We start from the raw sequence: 27,528 nt of genomic DNA, 5'->3' as shown, positions 1-27,528 counted from the left end.
CCTCAGTTTCGTCGAAACCCTAATTTTGGCATATTTTCTCGAATGGATGCTCAACTGCACGCCAGAAAATATCAAAATTCTCAGGACTGAGATGCAGACGCCTTGGGGACACGAGCACGATATCTTGACCGACCAAGATTGGCTCTTGGCTCACGGAAAGGCCCCATCAATTTTCACAGTTTTGACCTAATTGCACAATGCTCGTATTAGGTCCAAACTCCCCAACACTTGGATTTTCATGAAGTGATCGTCAGGCGGTCACAGGAAAACCCATGGCCGGTTTCATGACTCCATGGTCGGTCCCTCGCCTCGTCATAATTAATTAGGTTTTCTCACCTAAGGCTCAGACGAGCATTTTCGAATAAATGATTAAACCAGCATTTAATCATTCTTTCACCAACAAATCGTTTACTCTTCAGGAGTTCTTCGTATTTGCTCACGTGACCATATGGACACTACATGGTTGATCCACGGTCCCATTTTATCGCTCCCTCCTTCGTCCCATGGTTGAAATTCTGACGAACCATGAATTGATCATCAATTGATCAAATTAGGGTTTCTGAATCCAAGGATCATCATTCCAGATTCTAACCTTAATAATTTTATGACGACCTCATGGTCATTAATTTTATTAATTATGCTCGGTTTAACGACCAGTATTCTAATTAATATTTTGGTACGCTGCCAATAATCCATCAGATGAGCAACACATGCTCAGACGACCAAATATTCAAAAATTCATCACATGTGCAACACTTGCTCAGATGATAAATATTTGTTCAACAATCAATATTCAACGATCCATCGAATGAGCAATACTTGCTCACTTCATCGTAAAAACTATACCTCTGTCTCATGACATGTTCAATTCACGAGTTTCAGAATATCATGTTTAACTCAACGACAACATGGACTCATCGTCCCATCAAACCACGAAGTCATCAATTGACTAACAAACCACGAGACGTCAATAATGTCACTTGGGGGGATATCACTTAGGGTTTTGGTCTGGCGTTCTACGACACGTGTGTTCAAACACACGATGGAATGTGAGCAAGTTGTGCAATCAGTTGAAGGAATTCCATCGACAACACGAGATCATCAACTCATCAATTGAGCAACTACTCTCAATTGAGCAATTTCAATCATTCAGAGCTTATCATATTCAGAATTCACACACCCACAATCTTTGATTACCATTGATTCCACACATTTCCCAGCTTCCCTCCTACAGATCAACCCATCCTCTCTTGTGACCGAATTTACTCTGGAACGGTCATTGTCTTGATTTAGGCCGGAGTACTACAGATTGATCTCTCGAATCTAAAGCACCCTTTTTGCAGCGGTGCATCTATGTGAGGTTTAACATTTCGCTCGGTTCGAGGAGTCTCCTCTGTACGGTCGTCTCCTCAATTCCTTAAAAAACAACAAATCGTTTTTCCCCATCTACAACGGGGATCTTTAGATTGTTTGTAGATCTAAAGATGTCTTGTGATAATCCATTGCTAACAGACTCCGTTTTGTGTGTGATTGATCACAAGAGATTCAAGTTGATTGTGTGCAGGTGTTTATTGAAGATCTAAGAAAATTTGAAGACAAAGAAGATTGCTTGTTTGAGTTCATAATCTTTGGTGTGCACAAAACTTGATCGGTTGGGGATCCAACTATAATCGGTTTATCTTTGTGATAATCGTGATTGATTAGTTGAGTAGATCGGCATCAATATATTGTCTTTGTGACTAAGAAGTATTGATTGCAAAATCTAGACAATTATTTTGGTAGTTGTTAAATAGATAGATCTAAGAACCTGACAAAGGAGTTTATTGGGATAAACGGAAGAGCCTTTTGTCAAACTCATATCACTTGTTTGAAAAGAGTTGTTACCGAACATATTTGTGGTTCCTTTTACTGTTTGGAATACGAACCAAAGGAATTATTCCAAGTGCGTGACTTATTACAAGTTGGAGGCGCAGGGATACAGACGGAACTAGGTGAACTATAGGTTTAGTTACTTGGTCTCAAATGTACGAGGTTGGTTTAGATTTTGTATAACGGCTTAATCCTGAGAGTATTCAATTCTGGACAAGGTCCCGAGGTTTTTCTGCATTTGCGATTTCCTCGTTAACAAAATCTTGTTGTGTCTTTACTTTTCTATTTCCGCAATTATAATTGTTTTTTTATTATAATTAGAAGTAAAATACACAAACGTTAATTCCTAATTACTTGATAGAAATCCTATTGTGTTTGGTTAAGTCCGAACCTATTATCAAGTAATCATACTTCGTTGTTGTATTGTCTCAATCTTGTATCCTTAGTCAATCACACAAGTTATCTTGTTGTCGTATTGTCTCGATCTCGTATCCATAGACGATCACACGAAGTGTAAACCGATTAGTTGTATTGTCTTGACTCAGTCCATAGACAATCACTTTCGGAGAAAGGACTTATAGGTGGAAAAGTTTTAGATTGAGGTATATTTGGGTACCGTCGTCTTTTCAATTGGTATCAGAACAGGCAAACACGAAAAAATCTAACAATTTGTGTTTGGTGCGATCCAACCTATAAGAATTGAATCTATGTCTGATTCAGTTAACGTTATGCAAGAGTATGAATACTCAAAAGTTGAAGATGTTACCAATTCGTTGACCCATGATCCAGGAGTTACGAAGATCAAGTGTACATCTGAGTCGTTCTTTGATGGAAAAGAAGATGCTGATAAAGACTTGGTAAAACTCCTAAAGCCTATAAAATCTCTGTCTTCAAAAGTGTTAATATTAAAGACATAGTCAAATCTTCTTAAGAATGAGATCAGAGATAAATATATTCAACTGAATATTCTAGCCAAAGAGAATATGGATCTCATTGTCAAATTAGAAGCTCTTAAATCGCTTACTCAAGATAAAGAGACACATCCTATGACTCTGATTAATGATTCTGTTATAATTTCTTCTGATGAAGAAACCACATGTCCTTGCTCGACTTTGAGAGATTGGGATACTTGTTTGATCACATCCGAAACTTAAAAGACGAGGGTACCCAAATATACTTCAATCTAAAACTTTTCCACCTATAAGTCCTTTCTACGAAAGTGATTTGTAGGATCAGAATCTCGCAGCAATAATGCCTCAGCGAAATTATCAACAACACAACACAACAGTGTCGCAGAACAATTTCAGAAATGACATAATAAACGACGTCAGCTAAATCATGAGAAAAATGTGATGATCCTGCGAAAATTAGAGAGTTTGCGAGATTAACATTTGTAAGGTTGCGAGAATGTCGCAAGCCATATCCGAAAATAAAGGACAGATTAGCTGTCATCCACTATGTAATTCCCTATAAATAGCCGCTCAGTTGTAAAGGAAATGAGAGAGATCTTTTCTGAATGAGAAGCAAGTAAATATGAGAGAGAAAATCTAGAGCAGTAGTTATTCTTGATTCCTTTATCTTTTCTTGTAAGATTGTTCAAAGATTCATCAATAAAATTAAGATTGTTAATCTAAAATGAGTTGAATGTTAATGAAATCTTGTGAGGGGTGTAGTGTAGGATTTCCTGCAACTACATAATGGCGCTAGAAACAGGGAGAGATTGAAGATTATTCTAGAAAAAATTGAAGATTAATATTGAGATTTGTGAAGATTTGGAGTAATTGGTTAAGAATTTTACATAATCTCTTGCAATTTGTTAACATTGAAGAAATGGCTAGAAGAAGAAATACATCAGAACAACCAACTATTGTTAGAAGAAGCAAGAGAATTGCTGGAAGGGAAAGAAGTGAAATGGGAGAATCTACTAGAATGAGAAATATTGGAGAAAATCAAATTCAACCACTAGTTTAACAAACACTAGTACAAGGAAGGAATACAGATTATGATAGGGTGAGTATACACACTTGGCAATCAAATTCAGCAGAAGAAGTAGAAGAAGAGCAGCAAACTAGAAACCATAGACAGGTAGAGAGAAATCAAGAAGCAGATGAAGGAATAATTCATGGAGATGAGGAGATTGGAGCGTTAGAAACGTTGAGACGAAGAATACATGAAGAAAGAAGAGCTGAGGCAGAAGAACGTGCAAATCTAATAAGGAAAAATCATGAATTGAGGATGGAAAATATGAGACTACAGAGTAGAAGATCGAGAAGTACTACAAAATCATATTCAAGATCGACTAGAAGAGAGATGAGGCGAAATTCACCCACAATTAATGCTGGAAATAATATTCAAGAAGAAATATCAAATCCTAATGAAGAACATCGCGAAAATAGAGAAGGGACTGATGATCGTTACGTTCCAAAAAATGAAGCTTTTGATGATAGGCAGAATGATAGAAATCAAGAGAATGGAAAACGTCAGGGACGAAATAATCAAGATGGCGAAGGGAATCGAGAGGAAGGAAGGGGAATTTTACATGAGAGAGAAGCTCAAAGAAACCAACAAACGATTGAAGAAGAAATTGAAAGACACTATGCTGAACAAGCACGTTTAACTTGCGAACGTGAAAGATTGAGAGCGGAAATGGAAGAACAAGAGCTTCAGGAGACAATTCTCCAGAAAAATCACGATAATCGAGAAATAAGGCGTACGCAAAACCGGAATAACGGTAATATCAATGAAGAGTATGATAGAGTACAGAGGATGGCTGAAAGACAGCGAATGGAATTGATAAGAAATGAACAAAATCATGGAGGGGAAAATGAGAGACATCATCATATGCGAATTCAAGATAGAGATGAGGAAGAGAATCGCAGAAGAAGACGAGATGAAGATGATGAAGAAGAAATGCAAAATTTCGCGAGAGAAGAAAGATATGAACGCAGAAGAAGGGAGGCGAAATTAAAAAGACCAATGGATCAAAATTCAGGTGTAAATAAACAAATCTTAAAAGAATTAGAAGAAATGAGAGGAATTCTAAATAACAGAGGAGAAGTAGGCAGAAGACAATTAGATGAAGCTATAGAAGAAGCTACGAAAACTCCATTTACAAGGGAAGTACAACTAGGAGGAATACCTTTGAAATGCAATTTGCCCGCATTAACCAGCATTTTTGAAGCACCTAACTAAAAGATGGAGGACTATGTGTAGCGAAATGGCTGGCCGTGTGGATGAGAGATATCTTATCTTATCATTTATCAATGCTCTGTTTGCAACCAACCTATTGTACATCCAAATTTTCAGAGTCAAGAATACAATCACAATGACTGAATTGCGAGAACTTCAGGAAGAATATATTGCTCTAGAGGAAAGGCAAAATGAAATGGAATCATACCCAGTTGCGAACACCAGTTCACAAACAGCGAATGCAAGCTTATTACCCAAACTAATAAATACAGTGGCGAGCACTTCGCAAGTACAACAAGAGAAGGTGACGGGCAACAATCAACAGAAACTGGTGGCTATGGGAAGTCGAGATCAAGAGGAGTATGAAAGAGAAATACATTTCTACAATCGTGGTGGAAATAACAAGATTCAAAGACTCGATCAGCCGCAAGAAACTTATGAAGGTCAAAGACAAAACTATAATAGAGGACAAGGAGGTCACAAGGTAGTATGGGAAGAAATCAAGATGCCACCTCTAAATGCAAGTGTGGAGAAAATATGGGAAGCTATAATTTTGATGGAGAATATACCAACACCATGGAACATGGGAACGGAACCACCTCCAAACCATAGAATTCATGAGTTATGTTCTTATCATCATTTTCATGGACATACTACAAATGATTGCAGAAATGTAAAAAGAATTATTATGAGAATGATAGATCAAGGAAAACTAAACCACTTTTTGGTTGGGCACCCACAGTCTCAACCATTGCCACCACCACCAGAGCATCACAAAGTAAACACGATGAAAAAGAAGGAAACATTCTTCATAGAAGTTGGTGCAAAAGCAAAGAATCTATTATGTCACTCTATCGTACATTCATACAAGACAATTGAAGATTTTCATGACAATGTTTTGAGTAGAGTGTTCGCAAGAGATAATGATGGAAGAGAAATTATGAATATTGCGAAAATCTCGCCACTAGAGGAATGACAGAAACATATTATTTCTTTTACCGCAGAAGAAATCCCCGAAGGTGAAGAGGTACATGATAATACATTGGTAGTAAAATTAGAAATTAATCCAAAACCGAAAGAATATGAGGATGATGAAGCTGAGATTCATGGGAAATTAATAGGATTCTAATCGATACTGGAAGCTCTGTGAACATCTTATTTTATCATACTTATAAAACTATGGGAGGAAGAGATGATGATCTTATACCATCAACATATAAGATATATGGTTTTAATGGTACTGCCAACAAGCCTAAAGGGGAGGTTACTATGCGAATTCCATTGAAGGGAATATCTTTGAAATCCTTCTGTGTCGTTGACGTAGAATCACCCTACAATGCATTAATTGGTCGACCTTGGCTACATGGGATTCTAGGTGTAGCTTCAACTTTCCATCAGTGCATCAAATTCCCTCACCCCAGCGGTGTGAATCAAAAGGAGATTGGGTTGAAGGAAAGAGGTGTTACGAAACTGAGGTGGAATCCTGCGAAGGAAGAGCAAACAAGAAGGAAATTGGCGACACAAAATCAAAGAGACACAAAGAAGTGAGAGTTGATGGTGGATGCAATCGAACGATATTGCGAAACTAATGCTAGCTCAGAATAAAAAATGGTGAACATACCACTACCAAGGAAGCAGTAGCAGAAAATAACAAAGAAGCAGAGAATGGCAAAGGTAATGTATGAATGATTGATTTGTTGCGACATTCTCGAAACAAATAAAATTCTCAAAAATACATTTTATTGAATGACAAAATTGAGATTGCGAAATGCAAATACGATATGATGATGTACGAGAATCTCGCAGAGATAATGAATTCTACAAAAGACAATCAGAGAATAATGACAAAAGAGATTTGGGCGAACCTTTATGGTGTACACCCTAGTTCGCGAATGCAATTTCGCAAGAGGAAAATATAAGACCTAAAGTACGTCATATAAGGGGGTACCTGTTGCATGGCTCAGGGAAAGGCTACACCGCCACCGGAACCTGAGTCATGGAGATTTGGGGTCAATAAAGCCCATCCGGGAGAGGCACCTTGGATTCTCAGCTTAAGCATATGACTTAGGTTGGGCGACTAAGGTAATAAGGACTCTCCCAAGGAGTGCAGAATCTGATTAAGGCGCCTAGGTACACGGTTGAGTCAAGAGTGCCAGGGGCGTCTAGAGCGTACCTTGCCATTCTTGACAAGTATTGGCTTATACTGCACTCGGCCCGAAGAAAACCCCACTTAGGGTGTAGTCTCGTAACCATAAACCCTATAGGTAAAAGGGATAAGAGGTTGCGAAAACAACTGGTTGTTGTTAAGACTGGATGGGAGGAGCTAACCTTGTATGGTAGAAGTACGCCTCCTTGAAGGGGCAACCAGGGGGGAGATAAGGGCGGCACCCTCCATTAGGGAGATGATAAGTGTCTTAAGACGCGAATGTCATGAGGCTTTTTACTCGCAATGGTATTAAGGCTTGTCATATTTGTGCGACAATCCTGGAGAGGCAATAATACTAGAGAAAAAGATAAGACGAGATCAATGGGTTTTCGCATGAAAGTACGAAGACGTCCTGCGATTTCGTCGCAAGACAACAATGTAATGGGGCTTTATTTTCGCAAGAATATTTAGGCCTGTCATATTGTCGCAACATTCCTGAAGAAGAAATAATACAAAAGAAAAATTTAAGGCAAGATCAATGGGTTTTTGCATGAAAGTGCAAGGACGTCCTGCGATTTTGTCGCAATGACAAAGGGTGGCATGATAAGACCTTTAACTAGGAAGGCAAAATAAGACCACACAAAAATTAAATTTTGAAAAGAATCAAAATTCACTTCGCATATGATTGCGAACTTATACAGGAACAACTGCGAAGCTGAGGCACAAAATAAGAGAAATCTGCAAAATCTCTCATTTGGATACAAATAACAGAGGCAAGTATGGGAATGAATGAAATTAGAAAATGTTATTTGTCTCCACATGATAGATTTGCGCAAAAATTTAAAAATTAATGATTATGTTGATTAACCGCATTGCAAGGAAGAATTGTTTTAATGAATGCAGGTCAAAATGAAAGAAACTCATATATTAAGGAATATGGAGAACCAAAAGAATTCGCAAATTTACAGAAAGAAGGAATAAATGTACAAGTATTACAGAAGATCAAAGAAAGAAACAAAGACTACTTCTTAGTTGATCCTTCATCATCTTCATCAGACTTGTTCCCTTCTTCGTCTGCATCAGAACTTTTGTCTCCATCAGAACCTTCATCACCATCAGATTCTTCATCATCAGCTTCACTATCAGAGATGGTCAGACTAGGAATGTTCTTTGGGATCTCCTCCAAGAGATAAGGATAATCAGAGTGAGGAATACTATGGTCATCGCAAACCATTTGAATAGTTTGATTGCGAAAATTCATAGCATCATTCTTAAAGTTCGCAACAGTGATCTTGATTTGATTCTTTAATCTAGAATACTAATCGTTGCGAGGAGAAAGATTCTTTGCGAGTTCCTCTTTTTCAGCTTCAAGTTCCTCAATTCTTTCGCGATATCTACTTTCAGAATCTGTGAGCAAAATGCAATCAATTAATAACTTGATGAAAATTCATAAGAAACAAAAGATTAGTGAAGAAGAACAGTTAATAACCTTCTCTGTCAGAAATCATATCTCTAATCAAGGCTGTATGCTCAACTTGGAGACTAACATTTACACCTAAATCTTTTCTGGCATCGTCTAAGATTTTCGCAGCCCAAGCGAATTCATCCTCATTATTTATAAGAAGACGAGAACGAATTTGGTTTTCTCTCTCGTTAAGCACGGCATTTTGGCAGTTAGCTTCATCCCGTTCAAGTTGAACTTCAAGAAGAATTTCTTGGAATTTCGCAAGAGTCTCAGCACCTTGGTTAGAAATGCGATCCTTATCATCTATGAGACCGCTAATTTTGGTTCTTATCTCATTGATTTTCTCTTTAGAATTAAGAAAGAAACACTTAAATTGGTTGGCTAAGCCTAAACTAGATCTATGGTCAATATCTAAGAGGCGAAATTTGGATCTCAGTTCATTCAGAGAAAGAGATGAAATTTTATCATTTGAGAAACTATTTAAAGATTTATTAAGATGCTCAAGAAGGGTGTCATTATCCAAGGCATTAGGAAATGAACGAAGAATGGTAGCTTCATCAGAAAGACCATAAATGTATGCAAAAAGGATCAATCAAATAAGATAAAATAACAGGATGAATGAATGAAGGGAAAGGAGAAAAGTAACATACCATAGAGTTGATTATTAACTTGCCGAAGACTAGAGATTTAATTCTTGTGCGAAGAAGAATCAATTTCTAGTTGTTTGTTCTTCTCGCGAAGACATTTGACTTCAGCTTCCAGTTCCTCATTCTTTGTACGAAATTGAAGATTCTTCTTTTCAAGAATTTCGCGTCTTCTCTCCAGATCTGAGGAAACAACGAAAGAAGCTTTTCCAGCCTGCGAAAAAATGTAAAAAGTATTAAAATAGAAAGAGATTTTGAGTTACAATAATAAAGAAGTAAAATGACGAAAGCATACCAGACTATTAAGAGAATGCAGGAAGTTGGGAGTCACCGATCTAGAAACTCCACGAAGAGAATTATCACCATCCAATAAAGGAACATCGCAAATTGTAGCGAGAGCTTTGCAGGTATTAGCGAATTGACTATCTCCCATTCCTTGCCAAGAATCAGAAAAGAGGCCAGAGAGCTTAGCCATAGAAGATTCAGATGGAGAATCTTCATTTGCAGCAAGGTCATCATTATCCTCATCACTTTCGGAGTTTTCATGAGAAGGAATATTTGAAGGAGAGGAAGAACGGATTTTTCTCTTCTTTGAAGGAGGAGCAGTTGGTTTTTCCCTGCGAAGAGCACCTTTGCCTTTATCACCATTCTTCGCAACATTGGCAGGCTCTTCTATTTTAGCAATAATCTTCACACACAGATAAAAATAAGAAATAGAGGCAACAGTATACTGTTTAAAATCATAAGAGAATATTTCCTACCTCATCTATGTATGAGCGAAGAGCTAACAAGGTACTAGCCTTCCCGGTCCTGTGATAGCTATCTTTCAGTTTCTGGATCTGTAGAATGTCGCAAAAATCATCGAACAAAAGAATAAAGACAAATAAAGAAATATAAAGTGGGTGAAACTAGAAGAGACATACCTCTTTCTCCTTCTCGGGCCAAGAGAATACCCATGGTTGATAAGAAGCGAGATTCTCAGGAAGAACATTTGACCCAGCAATGTAAGGTCCTTTCAGCATCAAGGGAAAAACATACCATTTATCATCTTTGGATTGGAGAGGAGTTGTGTTCTTACCAGAGTGCCAATCAATGTCTTGCATGAGTATTTTAGCTTCATCAATATTATCTTTCCTTTTCAAGAGAATACCCCAGCGAGTATTCTCTTTCTTCATGGAGATCAATTCATAATTTTCAAAGAAACTCGCTACTGTGTATCTTTCAGCAATTATCTCCAAGTCTGCGAATTTAGGATCCCTAAGTTCTTTAGAGTAAAGGGATCCTTTACCAGCACCACGGTTAGTGAACTCCAGCATCAGACGGATGCAATCCCCACTCAATTGGAAGATAGCTCGCGAAAATCCCGAGTGAGCGAGAATTTCATAGAACAGAGGAATATCCGGGTCATAAAGAGGAATGGGGAGACCTGCGAGAATTTGACCCAGAAAAAATATGATTGATTGATAATAACAATGTTGATCAAAGAAAAGTTTGATAGAAAGAATTGATTTGGCACTTTCACCAGGAATGGTAGAAAGTGTGAAACCTTTCTCGGCAAGATCTTTTTAGATTTCCTTAAAAGTTTTCTCATGCTTTTGACCGCTTGGAGGCATATCTGAATATAAAGTATGGGAATGGATGAAAAGTAAGAAGATTGAAGAAGGAAGAATTACAGTAGCAGAACTTACGGAAGAACAATAGAGTTGTAGAGATGAGAGAGTAAAAAGAGAAGGGAAAGTAAAAAGAAAATGGAAAGAAGAATAAGAAGAATATATAAAGAAGATCTTTTTTACTCGAAGAAATAAACATCATTAATGCGAAAAGACGTGAGCGGTTGAAAAGCAGCGGTTACAGAAGACGTGTCAAGAAATAAATGGAAGAAAGGATACGTGTGATAAATGCAGAATATGAAGAGATGGACAGTTGTGGCATTTCTCACATCATTCTCTACTTCGCAGAGAATATATGAGAAGAGGCAAGATATAAGATCAGAATCTCGCAGCAATAATGCCTCAGCGAAATTACCAACAACACAACACAATAGTGTCGCAGAACAATTTCAGAAATGACATAATAAACGACGTCAGCTAAATCATGAGAAAAATGTGATGATCCTGCGAAAATTAAAGAGTTTGCGAGATTAACATTTGTAAGGTTGCGAGAATGTCGCAAGCCATATCCGAAAATAAAGGACAGATTAGCTGTCATCCACTATGTAATTCCCTATACATAGCCGCTCAGTTTTAAAGGAAAGGAGAGAGATCTTTTCTGAGTGAGAAGCAAGTAAATAGGAGAGAGAAAATCTAGAGCAGTAGTTATTCTTGATTCCTTTATCTTTTCTTGTAAGATTGTTCAAAGATTCATCAATAAAATTAAGATTGTTAATCTAAAATGAGTTGAATGTTAACGAAATCTTGTGAGGGGTGTAGTGTAGGATTTCCTGCAACTACATGATTGTCTATGGACTGAGTCGAGACAGTACAACTAATCGGTTCACACTTCGTGTGATCGTCTATGGATACGAGATCGAGACAATACGACAACAAGATAACTTATGTGATTGACTATGGATACAAGATCGAGACAATACAACAACGAAGTATGTTTACTTGATAAAAGGTTCAGACTTAACCAAACACAATAGGATTGCTATCAAGTAAATAGGAATTAACGTTTGTGTGTTTTACTTCTAATTATAATAAAACAATTATAATTGTGGAAATAGAAAAGTAAAAGACACGGCAAGATTTTGTTAACGAGGAAACCGCAAATGCAGAAAACCCCCGGGACCTTGTCTAGAATTGAATACTCTCGGGATTAAGCCGCTATACAAAATCTAAACCAACTTCGTGTAGTTGAGACCAAGCAACTAAACCTATAGTTCACCTAGTTCCCTCTGTATCCTTGCGCCTCCAACTTGCAGTAAGTCGCGCACTTGGAACAATTCCTTTGGTTCATATTCCAAACAATAAAGGAACAACAAATCTGTCGGTAACAACTCTTTTCAATCAAGTGATATGAGTTTGACAAAAAGATCTTCCATTTATCCCAATAAACTCCTTTGTCAGGTCCTTAAATCTATCCAATAACAACTACCAAAGTAATTTCCAAGATTTTGCAATCAATACTTTGACTCACAAAGAATTGTATTGATGCCGATCTACCCAACTAAACAATCCAATCTATCACAAAGATAAACCGATTATAGTTGGATCCCTTTCCAGCCGAAACAAGTATTGTGCGCACAAGAAGATTATGAACCCAAATCAGAAATCTTATTCGTCTTCAAATCTTCTTAGATATTCAATAAACACCTGCACACAATCAACTTGAATCTCTTGTGATCAATCACACACAGAACGGAGTCTGTTAACAATTGATTATCACAAGACGTCTTTAGATCTACAAACAGTCTAAAGATCCCCGTCGAAACTTCGATCTAGTTTGATTGAATCTTATATCAGAAGAGAAGATTCTCAAGCATAAACAAACTAGGTGCAATCAAAGTTCAACAACCGTTAGTCAATCAAATTAATCGAAAACTAATAATAAACTGCAATTATCTAGTTTCCCACCAACGTTACTCGTAGAGCTTCCCAATCCCAAAGAAGTCTTTAAACGAGCGTTCGTAAGAGATTTCGCCTAATTAGGATACTTTCCTCTCCGAATAGATGACTCCACCAGTAACAACACAACATGGTAGTTTTGCTGGCTCTGGGGATTAGTTTGCTTGAAATGCAAACTTCAATATTTATAGACCAAGGAAGTTTGGACACCAAGGAATTTCCAAAACCGAAAATATTCTCAAGATATGCAATATATTTCCAAATTCGGTTTCCTTAATTCCTGGAAATGCTTTGTCCAAATATTGACCGAAATCTCAGTAGAAAATCTCCAACTAGTAAATGCACATTACTAATTTTTATTTTCTAAAGATATCCATTTTAATTGCTGGAAATTAAAAGTATATTGTTAGAGCATTGCTCGGTCGAACTTGCATGCGTTGCTATCTCAAGCATGTTTGTCAATGTTAGTGATCAAAACTATAAGTCTTGATTTCTAGTCTACTATAGCTAAGGTCTCGGACTAGGATAGAAAGTGTAGTTGAGCTCAAGAACTCCATGGCAATCATCATACAAGACGAAGGACTACTCAAGGAACCGGTGGATCTTCATCGACTAAAAGGTATGTGGAGACTTGAACTTATCTATCACTCAAAAGTCTATTTATCTCCTATCTTGAGACAAAAGTCGTTTTGCTATATAGATTTACATTATACACATTTGCTATTTCGATCCGAGTTTATCTCGCTTATCTATTTTTCGAAATATGTGTTGGTAAGATTTCGCTTTAACCAAGTTCATATTTACCTAGTGACGAAAGTCATGACAAGTTTCAATCACTTTAGAAATTGCTTACTTTGACGAAAAATAGTTTGTGAATAACAACTATAGAATATCAACGTCCTCTAAGAATGTTCCAATGATTGAAATGAGAGTTTAAATTATATAACCATTGGAGGATATAAGCATTGTTGTGGAAACACATATATGTATAAGTCCTTATTCCTTGAACCGAAGTTTGCGAACTTCATTGATCAAGAGAACCGGCATGGTGGCGTGAACCAAGTCCGCGAACTCAGTCCGTGAACTGGCGGAAGTTCTTGTCCTAAGAATTTCTGCTGGAGTTTGTGAACTCCGTCCGGGAACTTAAGTCCGCGAACTTGAGTATGTTATATCTAAAAACGATGTTTGTGAACTTATTCTTATATAAACTAAGGAATGCAAATGCAAACCGTGTCTATATAGTTCATGAACCGATTCGAGTGAATCAAATCGTTTTTGCTTCGATTGTGTCTTTTGTAGTTACATAATATTTCCTTGCAATTGAACAACTCTCTAACTAGTTCATTTGAGTTACTTGAACTAGTTATGGTGAAGAAGAATATGGTTGATATGAAAGTGATCATATGGCTAACCATTTGGTTGACTATTGTTGAACCAACAAATGTACAAGTTTGGGTACGGTTACACAAGCCTAGAAACGTGCATTTCATTTGTGTGTAACAAGCTAGTTTTCGATCTAACGGTTGAAATATATTAGCTTGAATCTAAATCAGGTTTTCATCTAACGGTGAATATTGAATGATTTGTTACCAAGCTAACATTGATTGCAAACCCTGATTTGAAATACTATATAAGGGAGAACTCTAGCAACTGGGAAACCTAATCCCCACACTGATTAAGATTTTTTTTTGAAATTCGTTGTAATTGTAGTAAATAGGGATTCGAACTCTAAGACTTGTTAAGATTAATTTTAAAGGAATAAAATAGAGAGTTAATGGGTCTAGGATTCGTCCAAACTCATATCAAGAGGTTCAATTATTCATTCTCAAACAATTATCGCTCAATAAATAAAACAATATTGACTCTTATTTTTTCCAAGGTAGATTCTCCAAACATTAGTTATAAATCGTAAGCATGGGACATCAAACATCTAAGCAAGCATGACCCATCTAATAAAATGATAACTAATTTTTTCAAATCATATTTCAATTAAAATTAATGCAAAAGTCTTATAAAGAATTAAATAATTTTACCCATGTATGAAATTCGTCTTCCTCCGTCGACCCAGTGTTGGGGTTTAACTTCTCATGATAAATACAAACTCAAAAATATAATTTATAGCTCAAATGATATTTTTATTAAAGAAAACTAATAATACAATGAATTTGCATCGCTGTGTCGGCGTTACAGAAATCAATGTTACAATAGATGTTGCAAATACAAATTAAGCGTGCCAGACAGACTATTACAACTACTGTCAATAAACGACAGTTTCTTGCGACAGTCCGTAGGCGTCAAATCTCTTCTTCTTCTTCTTGTCTCTGCAGCAGCAGAGAAGTTGCTATGCAACTCTCTATTTTCTTCCCCATACTCTCGATATCCTTTCTCTGTTTACTAACTACCTTTTATACTCCACAGCATCCAAATATCCTCAGTTTAATGCAGAATATTTTCTCTTTAATCCATTATTCTCACTGCCATTACACGAAGATTATTTCTTTCTCTTAATGCGTTAACTGTCTTGAAAACTTCCAAAACTCTGTTGATATGATAAATATATGGATCCTAGGAGAATATCCTCTCTTAACTGCACTTAACTTTTGTATTAAACTCACCAAAAACCCAACCATAAACCCGAAGATATTTCTTCCCTCTTTTATAAAAATCGTGTATATATCTTTCCTTCTTCGGAATTATGCACCTTACCAATCCTGTCATGCCGCTATAACTTCATCCAATCCATTTGCACGAATAAATCACACAAAATCTTACCAAAAATCTGCAACAAAATCTTCCACAATAACTCAACAGAATCTATGAAATATCTTCATCCTCAATTTCTTCTAACCGGTCATAATTTCCTTCCTTTCTCAATTCAAATGCAATTACCACCCCTGTTTACTCGAAACAGGATGGTATCTATCCATATGCGAGAGTAAATCCCCACAATATCTACTCAAATCAATCCCAAAAGTATTCGCAGAAACAGATTCATTTTTCCCGCCAAAACCTTGTGTTCTTGGTGATGAAGAAGGGTGCCCCGTAACAATTTGAAGGGTTCCCATAACGGTGGGGTGTATATAAAAAATCAGGTAGCCCCTTAGCCAGTGGAGTGCCCCATAGTAATAGGTTACCCCTTATCCAAAATTGTGAGTTCGAATAACAAGTGTCCTCCGGGGTCCAAAAACCACTTTTCGAGCAACTTTTCCATAAGAGCTTATTTCCTTGAAAAGACTTAAAACAATATTATTAGTGATAAAATGAGTCATAGCTCATGTAATTATGGGTGAAAATGCGTCGCACTTGCGTGTTCATCACACACCTTCTGTGTGATACTAGTTGTGCTAAGCTAGAGTCGATTCTCCTTTAACCTTTGGTTTCTTCTTCTAAACCAGGTTAACGACTTAAAGACTTCATTGGGATTGTGAAGCCAGACCGATACTACTTTCTCGTAGTTGTGTGATCTGATCTTGTTGTTTATATCGTACGAGTACAATTGTAATAATTGGCTTGAGAATTATATCTCTGATAGGAAAGATATAAAAGAAATCACAAACACTTCGTCTTATCGTTTGTGATTCCACAATATCTTTTTTCGCTGCGTCGATTAGGATTATTCTGAGGTGATTGATAATACTAGGATGTTCTTCGGGAATATAAGTTTGGCTTATCAATTGGTTCATGTTCACCTTGATTTATCAAAAGACGGAACATAACTCGTGGGTATATTCGTGGGAGACGGATTTATCTATTACCGTAGACTTTTCTGTGTGATACAGATTTGTTTATTAAAGTCTTCGACTTTGGGTCGTAGCAACTCTTAGTTGTGGGTGAGATCAGCTAAGAGAATCAAGTATGTAGTATCCTGCTAGGATCAGAGACGTATGAGCATAATTGTACCTTGGATCAGTGTGAGATCATAATTGGGGTTCAACTACAGTCCAGAACGAAGTTAATTTGGAGTAGGCTAGTGTCTGTAATGGCTTAATACAGTGTGTGTTCAATCTGGACTAGGTCCCGGGGTTTTTCTGCATTTGCGGTTTCCTCGTTAACAAAATTCTGGTGTTTGGGTTATTTCTTTTCCGCATTATATTTTTTTTATATAATTGAAATATCACAGGTTGTGCGTTGTTCAATCAATTAGAAAATCCGACCTTTTGGTTGTTGATTTAAATTGATTGACACTTGGATATTGGTCTTTGGTACCATCCAAGTTATCTCTCTAGTATTTGATAAAGAATCGCAGGTTTCTATTTGCTTGAGTATATATCAAATCGAGAGATTGAGATATAGACTCTTTGATATACTTTTTATCTAGATTGAGTCTGACTGTCTAGTTGATTCTATAGAAAGTATATTGGAGTTTGGTCATACAGATTGCTAAGCGAAATATTGGGTGTGGTTGTTGTACCCCCACTTTTTCAATTGGTATCAGAGCGGGCAAACACGTTCAAGACCTCACAAGTCTGTGTTTGTAGCGATCTGACTCTATGGACGATAAAGTCTCTTGTAACGCTTCACCAGGTTTAAAAACCAATCGTAGAAAAAGTTCTGATAAACTGGTTATTCTCCAAAAAAGGTTGGACGAACAAATCCGGATCAATTCTGATCTTGTTGTTGAAATTGCGATACTTAAGGATTTGAAACCCATAACAAGTCCTTTAATGGATTTGAGTAACTCCAGTTGTTCCTCTTTGAAGAACTGTCGTAAATTAGTTGATAAACAACGAGTATATGTTGTGTAAACTGATTTGACTCAGAACTGCTCTGCCAAACTAAAAGGTGTTGGCCCATGTTTGTTTTTTGATTCCTCCAATCACTTTCAACATGATTGTGTGTCTTTTCAAAAGAGTCTAAAAGTTGCAGGTAATCTTCACAAGAGAACTAAACAATTTTTTGCTTCTCTAAAAGGACATACAAAACTATCAGGAAACCCTAAACAGAATAGTATTGATAGTATTGGAGCTTTTGCTTTAAAATCAACATCACCCTTTCAATGGTTTCTTGACAGTGGATGTAGCAGACATATGACAGGTGATCTCACTTGGTTCGTCTCCTCAGACGACTATGAAGGCGAGCCTGTAACATTTGGAGATGGGAGTTGTTGCTACATAAGCATGAAGGGGACGATCAAATTACCCGGCATACCTGAAATCCATGATGTAGTCTACGTAAAAGGTATGACTGCAAATCTTCTTTCTGTTAGTCAAATTTGTGACAAAGGCCATCGAGTTGTCTTCAATGCAAATGGATGTGACATTGTAGACAAAGCTGGGAAAGTAATTTTTCAAGAAACTCGTGGTAAAAACAACTGTTATCTTCTTGATACTCAGTTCAACAATTGTTGCAATTTGACTAAGGTGGAATCTACACATCTTTGGCATGAGCGTTTTGGTCACATCAACTACCGTCTTCTAACTATGATCATTAACAAAGAACTTGTTAGAGGCGTTCCCAAAATCAATGCAAAGATTGAAGGTGTGGTGCCTGTCAAAAGGGTAAACAAACGAAAGTTCACCATAAATCATCTCGAGATATTCTCACTAAATCTCCACTTGATTTAATTCATATGGATCTCTTCGGACCAATTCAACAACCCACGGTTGCTGGTAAGAAGTATGCTTTAGTTATGGTAGATGACTACACCGGATTCACTTGGGTTGCATTTCTTTCTCATAAGAATGAAACCCTTGATGAATTCAAGATCATAGTTAAAATAATCCAGAACGAAAAAGGTCGCAAACTAAAGAAAATTAGGAGCGACCGTGGAACTGAATTCAAGGACACTAAGGTGTTTAAATTTTGTGACGAACTGGGGATTATTCAACAATACTCACCACCCATCACTCCTCAAGCTAATGGAGTTGCAGAAAGAAAACACATTCAGGAAATGGCCAGGGTAATGCTCCATAACAAAAACTTACCTCTAAGGTTTTGGGGAGAAGATTTCTTTACAACATGTTATTTGATCAACCGTGTTTACTTACGGTCTAAAACCCTAAACACTCCTTATAAGTTGTGGTATGGAAGAAAACCCAACTTCCACTATCTTAGAGTATTCAGAAGCAAGTGCTATATCCTAAAAGATCGAGAACAGAGAGGGAAATTCGATACCAAAAGTGATGAAGGTATCTTTCTTGGCTATGCCTCTGATAGCCGTGGTTTTCGAGTATTTAATCTCAGAACCCAGGTCATGATGGAATCTGCTAATGTTATCATTGATGATATTAGTGATTTTCATCATGATAATCCTCCTGCTGAATTTCCTCCTACCGAGACAATTGAGAAAGTCAAAGAAATACCAGAATCAGTTGAAGTTATCCCAACTGTTGATGATCCTGATATTTCTAGTGACGAAGAGAAGAACACTGATCAGGCTACTCCTGACGAACGAGAACGTGTCCCTCCATGACACCTCTGGGTTCAAAGAAATCATGATCCCAAAAGTATTTTAGAGGGAAGAGATTCTACAGTTAAGACTAGAGGACAACTTCAAAACATGTGCAATTTTGGTTGTTATCTATCACAAATAGAACCAAGAAATATTGATAAAGCTCTGAACGATCCCTTTTGGATGAATGCAATGCATGAAGAGTTAAATCAATTCCAAAGACAAGATGTATGGGAACTCGTACCTTGTCCCTCCAATATCAATATTGTTAGAACAACATGGATATTCAAGAACAAGTCTGATGAATTTGGCACAATTATCAGAAATAAATCCATACTTGTCGCTCAAGGATACTCACAAATTGAAGGTATCGACTTTGACGAAACCTTTGCTCATGTGGCACAACTTGAGTCCATTAGACTTTTATTAGCTCATGCTTGTTTTCTCAAGGTTAAGCTTTTCCAAATGGATATAAAATCCGCATTCCTAAATGGAATTCTAAAGGAGGAAGTATATGTTGCTCAACCTAAAGGATTTGAAAACCTTGATTTCCCAGATCATGTTCTTAAGCTCAAAAAGGCATTACATGGGTTAAAACAAGCACTAGAGCCTGGTTTGAAAAACTTACCACTTCGCTCATTAGAAAAGGTTTTTCAAGAGGAGGATATGATAAAACCTTGTTTACCAAATGGAGTAGGAAAGATGTTGTCATTGCTCAAGTCTATGTAGATGATATCATCTATGGTTCAACTTCTGAGAGATTTGCAAAGGATTTCCAAGTCTCTCTTGCTAAAGAATTTGAAATGAGCAATGTTGGTGAATTAAAATTATTCTTAGAATTACAAATTCAACAACATAAGGATGGAATTTACTTATCCCAAGAAAAGTATGCAAGGGATCTTGTGTCAAAATTCGGTCTAGATAAGTCATCTCCAAAACTGACACTTATGCCCACTACTAGTAAACTACACAGAGATGAGAAAGGAGTAAAAGTATATCAAAAATTGTATCGATATATTATTGTAGCCTTTTATATCTTACAACTACTAGACCTGATATTTGTTTTAGTGTTGGTTGTTGTGCTAGATTTCAGGCTAATCCAAAGGAATCTCATCTTGCAGCTGCAAAAAGGATCATATGATATGTTAATCACATTGTCGGGTATTGTCTATCTTATACTTTTGATAATAACACTGACCTTTCTGCTTATTCAGATGCTGATTGGGCAGGATGTGTAGAAGACAGAAAAAGTACATCAAGGGTTTTTTACTACGTATAACTGAATCTTGTGGCTTGGCATAGCAAGAAGAAGAATTCACAATCCCTGTCTACATGTGAAGCAGAATATATTGCCGTTGGCTCATGTTGTACTCAACTCCTATGGGTGAAACAAATGCTAGCTTATTATGGAATTGATACTGGAATAATGAAGATCTTTTGTGATAAATCTAATGCGATTCGAATCACTGAGAATCCCGTTGAGCACTCAAGAACAAAGCACATTGATATAAGGTACCATTTTATTTGAGACCTCTATGAAAATGGTCATAAATATGGAATTTGTGCCTTCCAAACAACAATTGGATGATATTCTCACCAAACCATCAGACACTGCTACATTTCAATACTTACGGCAGTCTATTAGTGTTGTTTTGGTTCATTAATTGTTTCTATGACTCTTGCCCCTGTGCTTATCTCGATATTTTGGGAAATTGAGTCTGAAACTCCAGTAGTGTTTACTTCAATTCTGTATTTGTTTCTGTAGGATTGGTTTTTTTCTGTCAGAATTCTTTGTGTGTTGTGTCAAAAGAAATCCTTCTTTTCTTTCGAAATTAAGGTCGCTCTTGTTGTTCTTTCGGGGAATGACATTTTATGGGGGGTTCTTAATTGAACTTGTGCTTAATTGCCAAATCTTTGTGGGGAGTGCGGCTGTGGAATATTATAGGGGTTATCTTGTATCTTTACAAACTCCTTGATGAATGCATTTAGCTTCGGCTTTATGATTGCATCTAAATAAGATGATATATTTTTGCTTTCTTTTGGTCAAGAAATGTCTCTTTCGGAAATTTCATTAAGATCCCGTTCTTGTGCCTTTGCCAATTTTATTGACAAAAAGGGGGAGAATTAATATGTAGTTCACACTACAAATACATATGGTTTTCGGATCATTATGTAAGGGGGAGTAGTTTCCATGTGAGATGGAGTATTGACTAAGGGGGAGTGATATATATCACAATAGTATTGTTGTTGAAGATGTGATACAATTGAACTTTGACGTTGTGTAATGATACTATGACACTGTATAACAATGATTGAGAACTCTTGTTTTCTCGTTGTTATAGCTATGGATTTCCAACAACGATGATGCTGAACTTACAACCTTTGGGATCATTGGAGTACTTGGAAGTGACGAAGATTTCAAGTAATGTTGAAGATTAGGCGTATGGAATAGGAGCTACAAAAGTTAATTTATTTATTTTTTGTATTCCATATGTATTGATAGTTTTGTCACTAAAATTGACAAAGGGGGAGATTGTTAGAGTATTGCTCGGTCGAACTCGCATGCGTTGCTATCTCAAGCATGTTTGTCAATGTTAGTAATCAAAACTATAAGTCTTGATTTCTAGTCTACTATAGCTAAGGTCTCGGACTAGGATAGAAAGTATAGTTGAGCTCAAGAACTCCACGGCAATCATCATACAAGACGAAGGACTACTCAAGGAACCGGTGGATCTTCATCGAATAAAAGGTATGTGGAGACTTGAACTTATCTATCACTCAAAAGTCTATTTATCTCCTATCTTGAGACAAAATTCGTTTTTCTATATAGACTTAGATTATACACATTTGCTATTTCGAGTTGAGTTTATCTCGCTTATCTATTTCTCGAAATATGTGTTGGTAAGCTTTCGCTTTAACCAAGTTCATCTTTACCTAGTGACGAAAGTCATGACAAGTTTTAATCACTTTGGAAATTGCTTACTTTGACGAAAAATAGTTTGTGAATAACAACTATAGAATATCAACGTCCTCTGAGAATGTTCCAATGATTGAAATGAGAGTTTAGATTATATAACCATTGGAGTATATAATCATAGTTGTGGAAACACATATATGTATAAGTCCTTATTCCTTGAACCGATGTTTGCGAACTTTGTTGATCAAGAGAACCGGCATGGTGGCGTGAGCCAATTCCGCGAACTGGCAGAAGTTTTTGTCCCGAAAATTTTTGCTGGAGTTTGTGAACTCCGTCCGGGAACTTAAGTCCGCGAACCCAGTCTGCGAACTTGAGTAGGTTATATCTAAAAACGATGTTTGTGAACTTATTCTTATATAAACTAAGGAATGCAAATGCAAACTGTGGCTATATAGTTCATGAACCGATTCGAGTGAATCAAATCGTTTTTGCTTCGATTGTGTCTTGTGTAGTTACATAAGATTTCCTTATAATTGAACAACTCTCTAACTAGTTCACTTGAGTCACTTGAACTAGTTATGGTGAAGAAGAATATGGTTGATATGAAAGTGATCATATGGCTAACCATTTGGTTGACTATTGTTGAACCAACAAATGTACAAGTTTGGGTACGGTTACACAAGCCTAGAAACGTGCATTTCATTTGTGTGTAACAAGCTAGTTTTCGATCTAACGGTTGAAAGATATTAGCTTGAATCTAAATCAGATTTTCATCTAACGGTGAATATTGAATGCTTTGTTACCAAGCTAACAATGATTTGAAAGACTATATAAGGAAGAACTCTAGCAACTGGGAAACCTAATCCCCACACCTTCTGTGTGATACTAGTTGTGCTAAGCTAGAGTCGATTCTCCTTTAACCTTTGGTTTCTTCTTCTAAACCAGGTTAACAACTTAAAGACTTCATTGGGATTGTGAAGCCAGACCGATACTACTTTCTCGTAGTTGTGTGATCTGATCTTGTTGTTTCTATCATACGAGTACAATTGTAATAATTGGCTTGAGATTGATATTTCCGATAGGCAAGATATAAAAGAAATCACAAACACTTTGTCTCATCGTTTGTGATTCCACAATATCTTTTTTCGCTGCATCAATTAGGATTATTGTGAGGTGATTGATAATACTAGGTTGTTCTTCGGGAATATAATTTCGGTTTATCAATTGGTTCCTTTTCACCTTGATTTATCAAAAGACGGAACAAAACTCGTAGGTATATTCATGGGAGACGGATTTATTTATTACCGTAGACTTTTCTGTGTGATACATATTTGTTTATTAAAGTCTTCGACTTTGGGTCGTAGCAATTCTTAGTTGTGGGTGAGATCAGCTAAGGGAATCAAGTACGTAGTATCCTGCTGGGATCAGAGATGTAGGAGCATAACTATACCTTGGATCTGTGTGAGATTGATTTGGGTTCAACTATAGTCCAGACCGAAGTTAATTTGGAGTAGGCTAGTGTCTGTAGCGTCTTAATACAGTGTGTGTTCAATCTGGACTAGGTCCCGGGGTTTTTCTGCATTTGCGGTTTCCTCGTTAACAAAATTATGGTGTCTGTGTTATTTCTTTTCCACATTATATTTTGTTATATAATTGAAATATCACAGGTTGTGCGTTGTTCAATCAATTAAAATATCTGACCTTTTGGTTGTTGATTTAAATTGATTGACACTTGGATATTGGTCTTTGGTACCATCCAAGTTATCTCTCTAGTATTTGATAAAGACTCGCAGATTTCTATTTGGTTGAGTAGATATCAAATCGAGAGATTGAAATATAAACTCTTTGATATACTTTTTATCTAGATTGAGTCTGACTGTCTAGTTGATTCTCGAGAAAGTATATTGGAGTTTGTCCATACAGATTGCTAAGCGAAATATTGGGTGTGGTTGTTGTACCCCCACTTTTTCACATATAAAACTAAAAACCTTAATTAAAAGATTCTCAATTTATTTCGATCTTGGGATTCTCCTTTAGCTATTAAGAAATATCTTTGAACAATAAAAGATAAGAGTTACTGCACATGTTCATAGTATGTCGACATCTTTATTTAGTAAATCCTTTTTCATATTTACCATCTTGGAACCGATTTGCCACACTTTCAAATAAGTTTATAATTGGTTCATCTGACTTTCAAGAACTATGTGATTGATTATCCTATCAAATCACTAATTATGGGTTTCACGGTTCTACCAAAACAAGTTTCGGTTCTACCTCCATGTGGGTACTAGAATTAGTCACGCTAGTTACCAGCACTTGGTTGACTAGGTACTAGGATCGGTTCCCACATATATGTTGTATCTAACTTGTATTTGTTGAACATGTTCATAGGAACGTTCCCCAATTACTAAAAACTTGTTGCACCTCTTACAAGGATCGATTCCCCTTTTTTGATCGGTTGCACCTCTTACTAGGATCGGTTCCCCAATGTCTAGAGTTGGTCATACCAATTATGACAAATCGATCATACCATCTCAGGTGAATACTCAAGATCGCTTTCACTAATAAAAGTCATACCAATACAAAAGTCAGGCCTTGTGAATAGTTTTACCAAGATAAATAAACAAGTTATGAGCGGTTATACTAAAAACACATATTGGTAATCCAAAAGATTTGCAATGAATAACAATACCAATAATCCTAGCGATTTCCTTTTCGATTCATGAATCAAGTTTATGAATTGTACTTCCTTTAAACGAATGTAAAATATTGTTTCCTAGGACGAAATCTTCACCCATACCCATACATAATCACAATAGCATTCATACGATTATGTCGATGTCTTATATACGAAGTTCAAAAGATAGATGTTATACTTCGTATTGTAATTCCTTAATACTATGTCTAACTAGAGTATAATTCATTCACATCTTCGCAGTTAAGTTTTCAATATTGTTAGAGCATTGCTTGGACGAAATCGCATGCGTTGCTATCTCAAGCATGTTTGTCAATGTTAGTGATCAAAACTATAAGTCTGGATTTCTAGTCTATTATACCTAAGGTCTCGGACTAGGATAGAAAGTGTAGTTGAGCTCAAAAACTCCATGACAATCATCATACAAGACGAAGGACTACTCAAGGAACCGGTGGATCTTCATCGGCTAAAAGGTATGTGGAGATTTGAACTTATCTATCACTCAAAAGTCTATTTATCTCCTATCTTGAGACAAAAGTCGTTTTGCTATATAGACTTAGATTATACACATTTGCTATTTTGAGCCGAGTTTATCTCGCCTATCTATTTCTCAAAATATGTGTTGGTAAGCTTTCGCTTTAACCAAGTTCATCTTTACCTAGTGACGAAAGTCATGACAAGTTTCAATCACTTTGAAAATTGCTTACTTTGACGAAAAATAGTTTGTGAATAACAACTATAGAATATCAACGTGCTCTAAGAATGTTTCAATAATTGAAATGAGAGTTTAGATTATATATCCATTGGATGATATAATCATTGTTGTGGAAACACATATATGTATAAGTCCTTATTCCTTGAACCGAAGTTTGCGATCTTTGTTGATCAAACCGGCATGGTGGCGTGAGCCAAGTCCGCGAACTGGCGGAAGTTCTCGTCCTGAGAATTTCTGCTGGAGTTTGTGAACTCCGTCCGGGAACTTAAGTCCGCGAACTTGAGTAGGTTATATCTAAAAACGATGTTTGTGAACTTATTCTTATATAAACTAAGGAATGCAAATTGCAAACCGTGGATATATAGTTCATGAACCGATTCGAGTGAATCAAATCGTTTTTGCTTCGATTGTGTTTTGTGTAGTTACATAAGATTTCCTTGCAATTGAACAACTCTCTAACTAGTTCATTTGAGTCACTTGAACTAGTTATGGTGAAAAAGAATATGGTTGATATGAAAGTGATTATATGACTAACCATTTGGTTGACTATTGTTGAACCAACAAATGTACAAGTTTGGGTACGGTTACACAAGCCTAGAAACGTGCATTTCATTTGTGTGTAACAAGATAGTTTTCAATCTAACGGTTGAAAGATATTAGCTTGAATCTAAATCAGGTTTTTATCTAACGGTGAATATTGAATGCTTTGTTACCTAGCTAACATTGATTGCAAACCCTGATTTGAAAGACTATATAAGGGAGAACTCTAGCAACTTGGAAACCTAATCCCCACACCTTCTGTGTGATACTAGTTGTGCTAAGCTAGAGTCGATTCTCCTTTAACCTTTGGTTTCTTCTTCTAAACCAGGTTAATGACTTAAAGACTTCATTGGGATTGTGAAGACAGACCAATACTACTTTCTCGTAGTTGTGTGATCTGATCTTGCTTTTTCTATCGTACAAGTACAATTGTAATAATTGGCTTGAGATTGATATATCTGATATGCAAGATATAAAATTAATCACAAACACTTCGTCTCATCGTTTGTGATTCCACAATATCTTTTTTCGCTGCGTCGATTAAGATTATTGTGAGGTGATTGATAATACTAGGTTGTTCTTCGGGAATATAAGTCTGGTTTATCAATTGGTTCTTTTTCACCTTGATTTATCAAAAGACGGAACAAAACTCGTAGGTATATTCGTGGGAGACGAATTTATCTATTACCGTAGACTTTTCTGTGTGGTACAGATTTGTTTGTTAAAGTTTTCGAATTTGGGTCGTAGCAATTCTTAGTTGTGGGTGAGATCAGCTAAGGGAATCAAGTACGTAGTATCCTGCTGGGATCAGAGACATAGGAGCATAACTGTACCTTGGATCAGTGTGAGATTGATTGGGTTTTAACTACAGTCCAGACCGAAGTTAATTTGGAGTAGTCTAATGTCTATAGCGGCTTAATACAATGTGTGTTCAATCTGGACTAGGTCCCGGGGTTTTTCTGCATTTGCGGTTTCCTCGTTAACAAAATTCTGGTGTCTGTGTTATTTCTTTTCCGCATTATATTTTGTTATATAATTGAAATATCACAGGTTGTGCGTTGTTCAATCAATTAGAATATCCGACCTTTTGGTTGTTGATTTAAATTGATTGACACTTGGATATTGGTCTTTGGTACCATCCAAGTTATCTCTCTAGTATTTGATAAAGACTCGCAGATTTCTATTTGCTTGAGTATATATCAAATCGAGAGATTGAGATATAAACTCTTTGATATACTTTTTATCTGGATTGAGTCTGGCTGTCTAGTTGATTCTCTATAAAGTATATTGGAGTTTTCCCATACATATTGCTAAGCAAAATATTGGGTGTGGTTGTTGTACCCCCGCTTTTTCAATTGGTATCAAAGCAGGAAAGTACGTTTAAAAGACCT

The sequence above is a fragment of the Papaver somniferum genome, chromosome 7 (assembly GCF_003573695.1).
Source record: "Papaver somniferum cultivar HN1 chromosome 7, ASM357369v1, whole genome shotgun sequence".
Classification (NCBI taxonomy): Eukaryota; Viridiplantae; Streptophyta; class Magnoliopsida; order Ranunculales; family Papaveraceae; genus Papaver; species Papaver somniferum.
Note: the sequence above shows the minus strand (reverse complement) of the source record.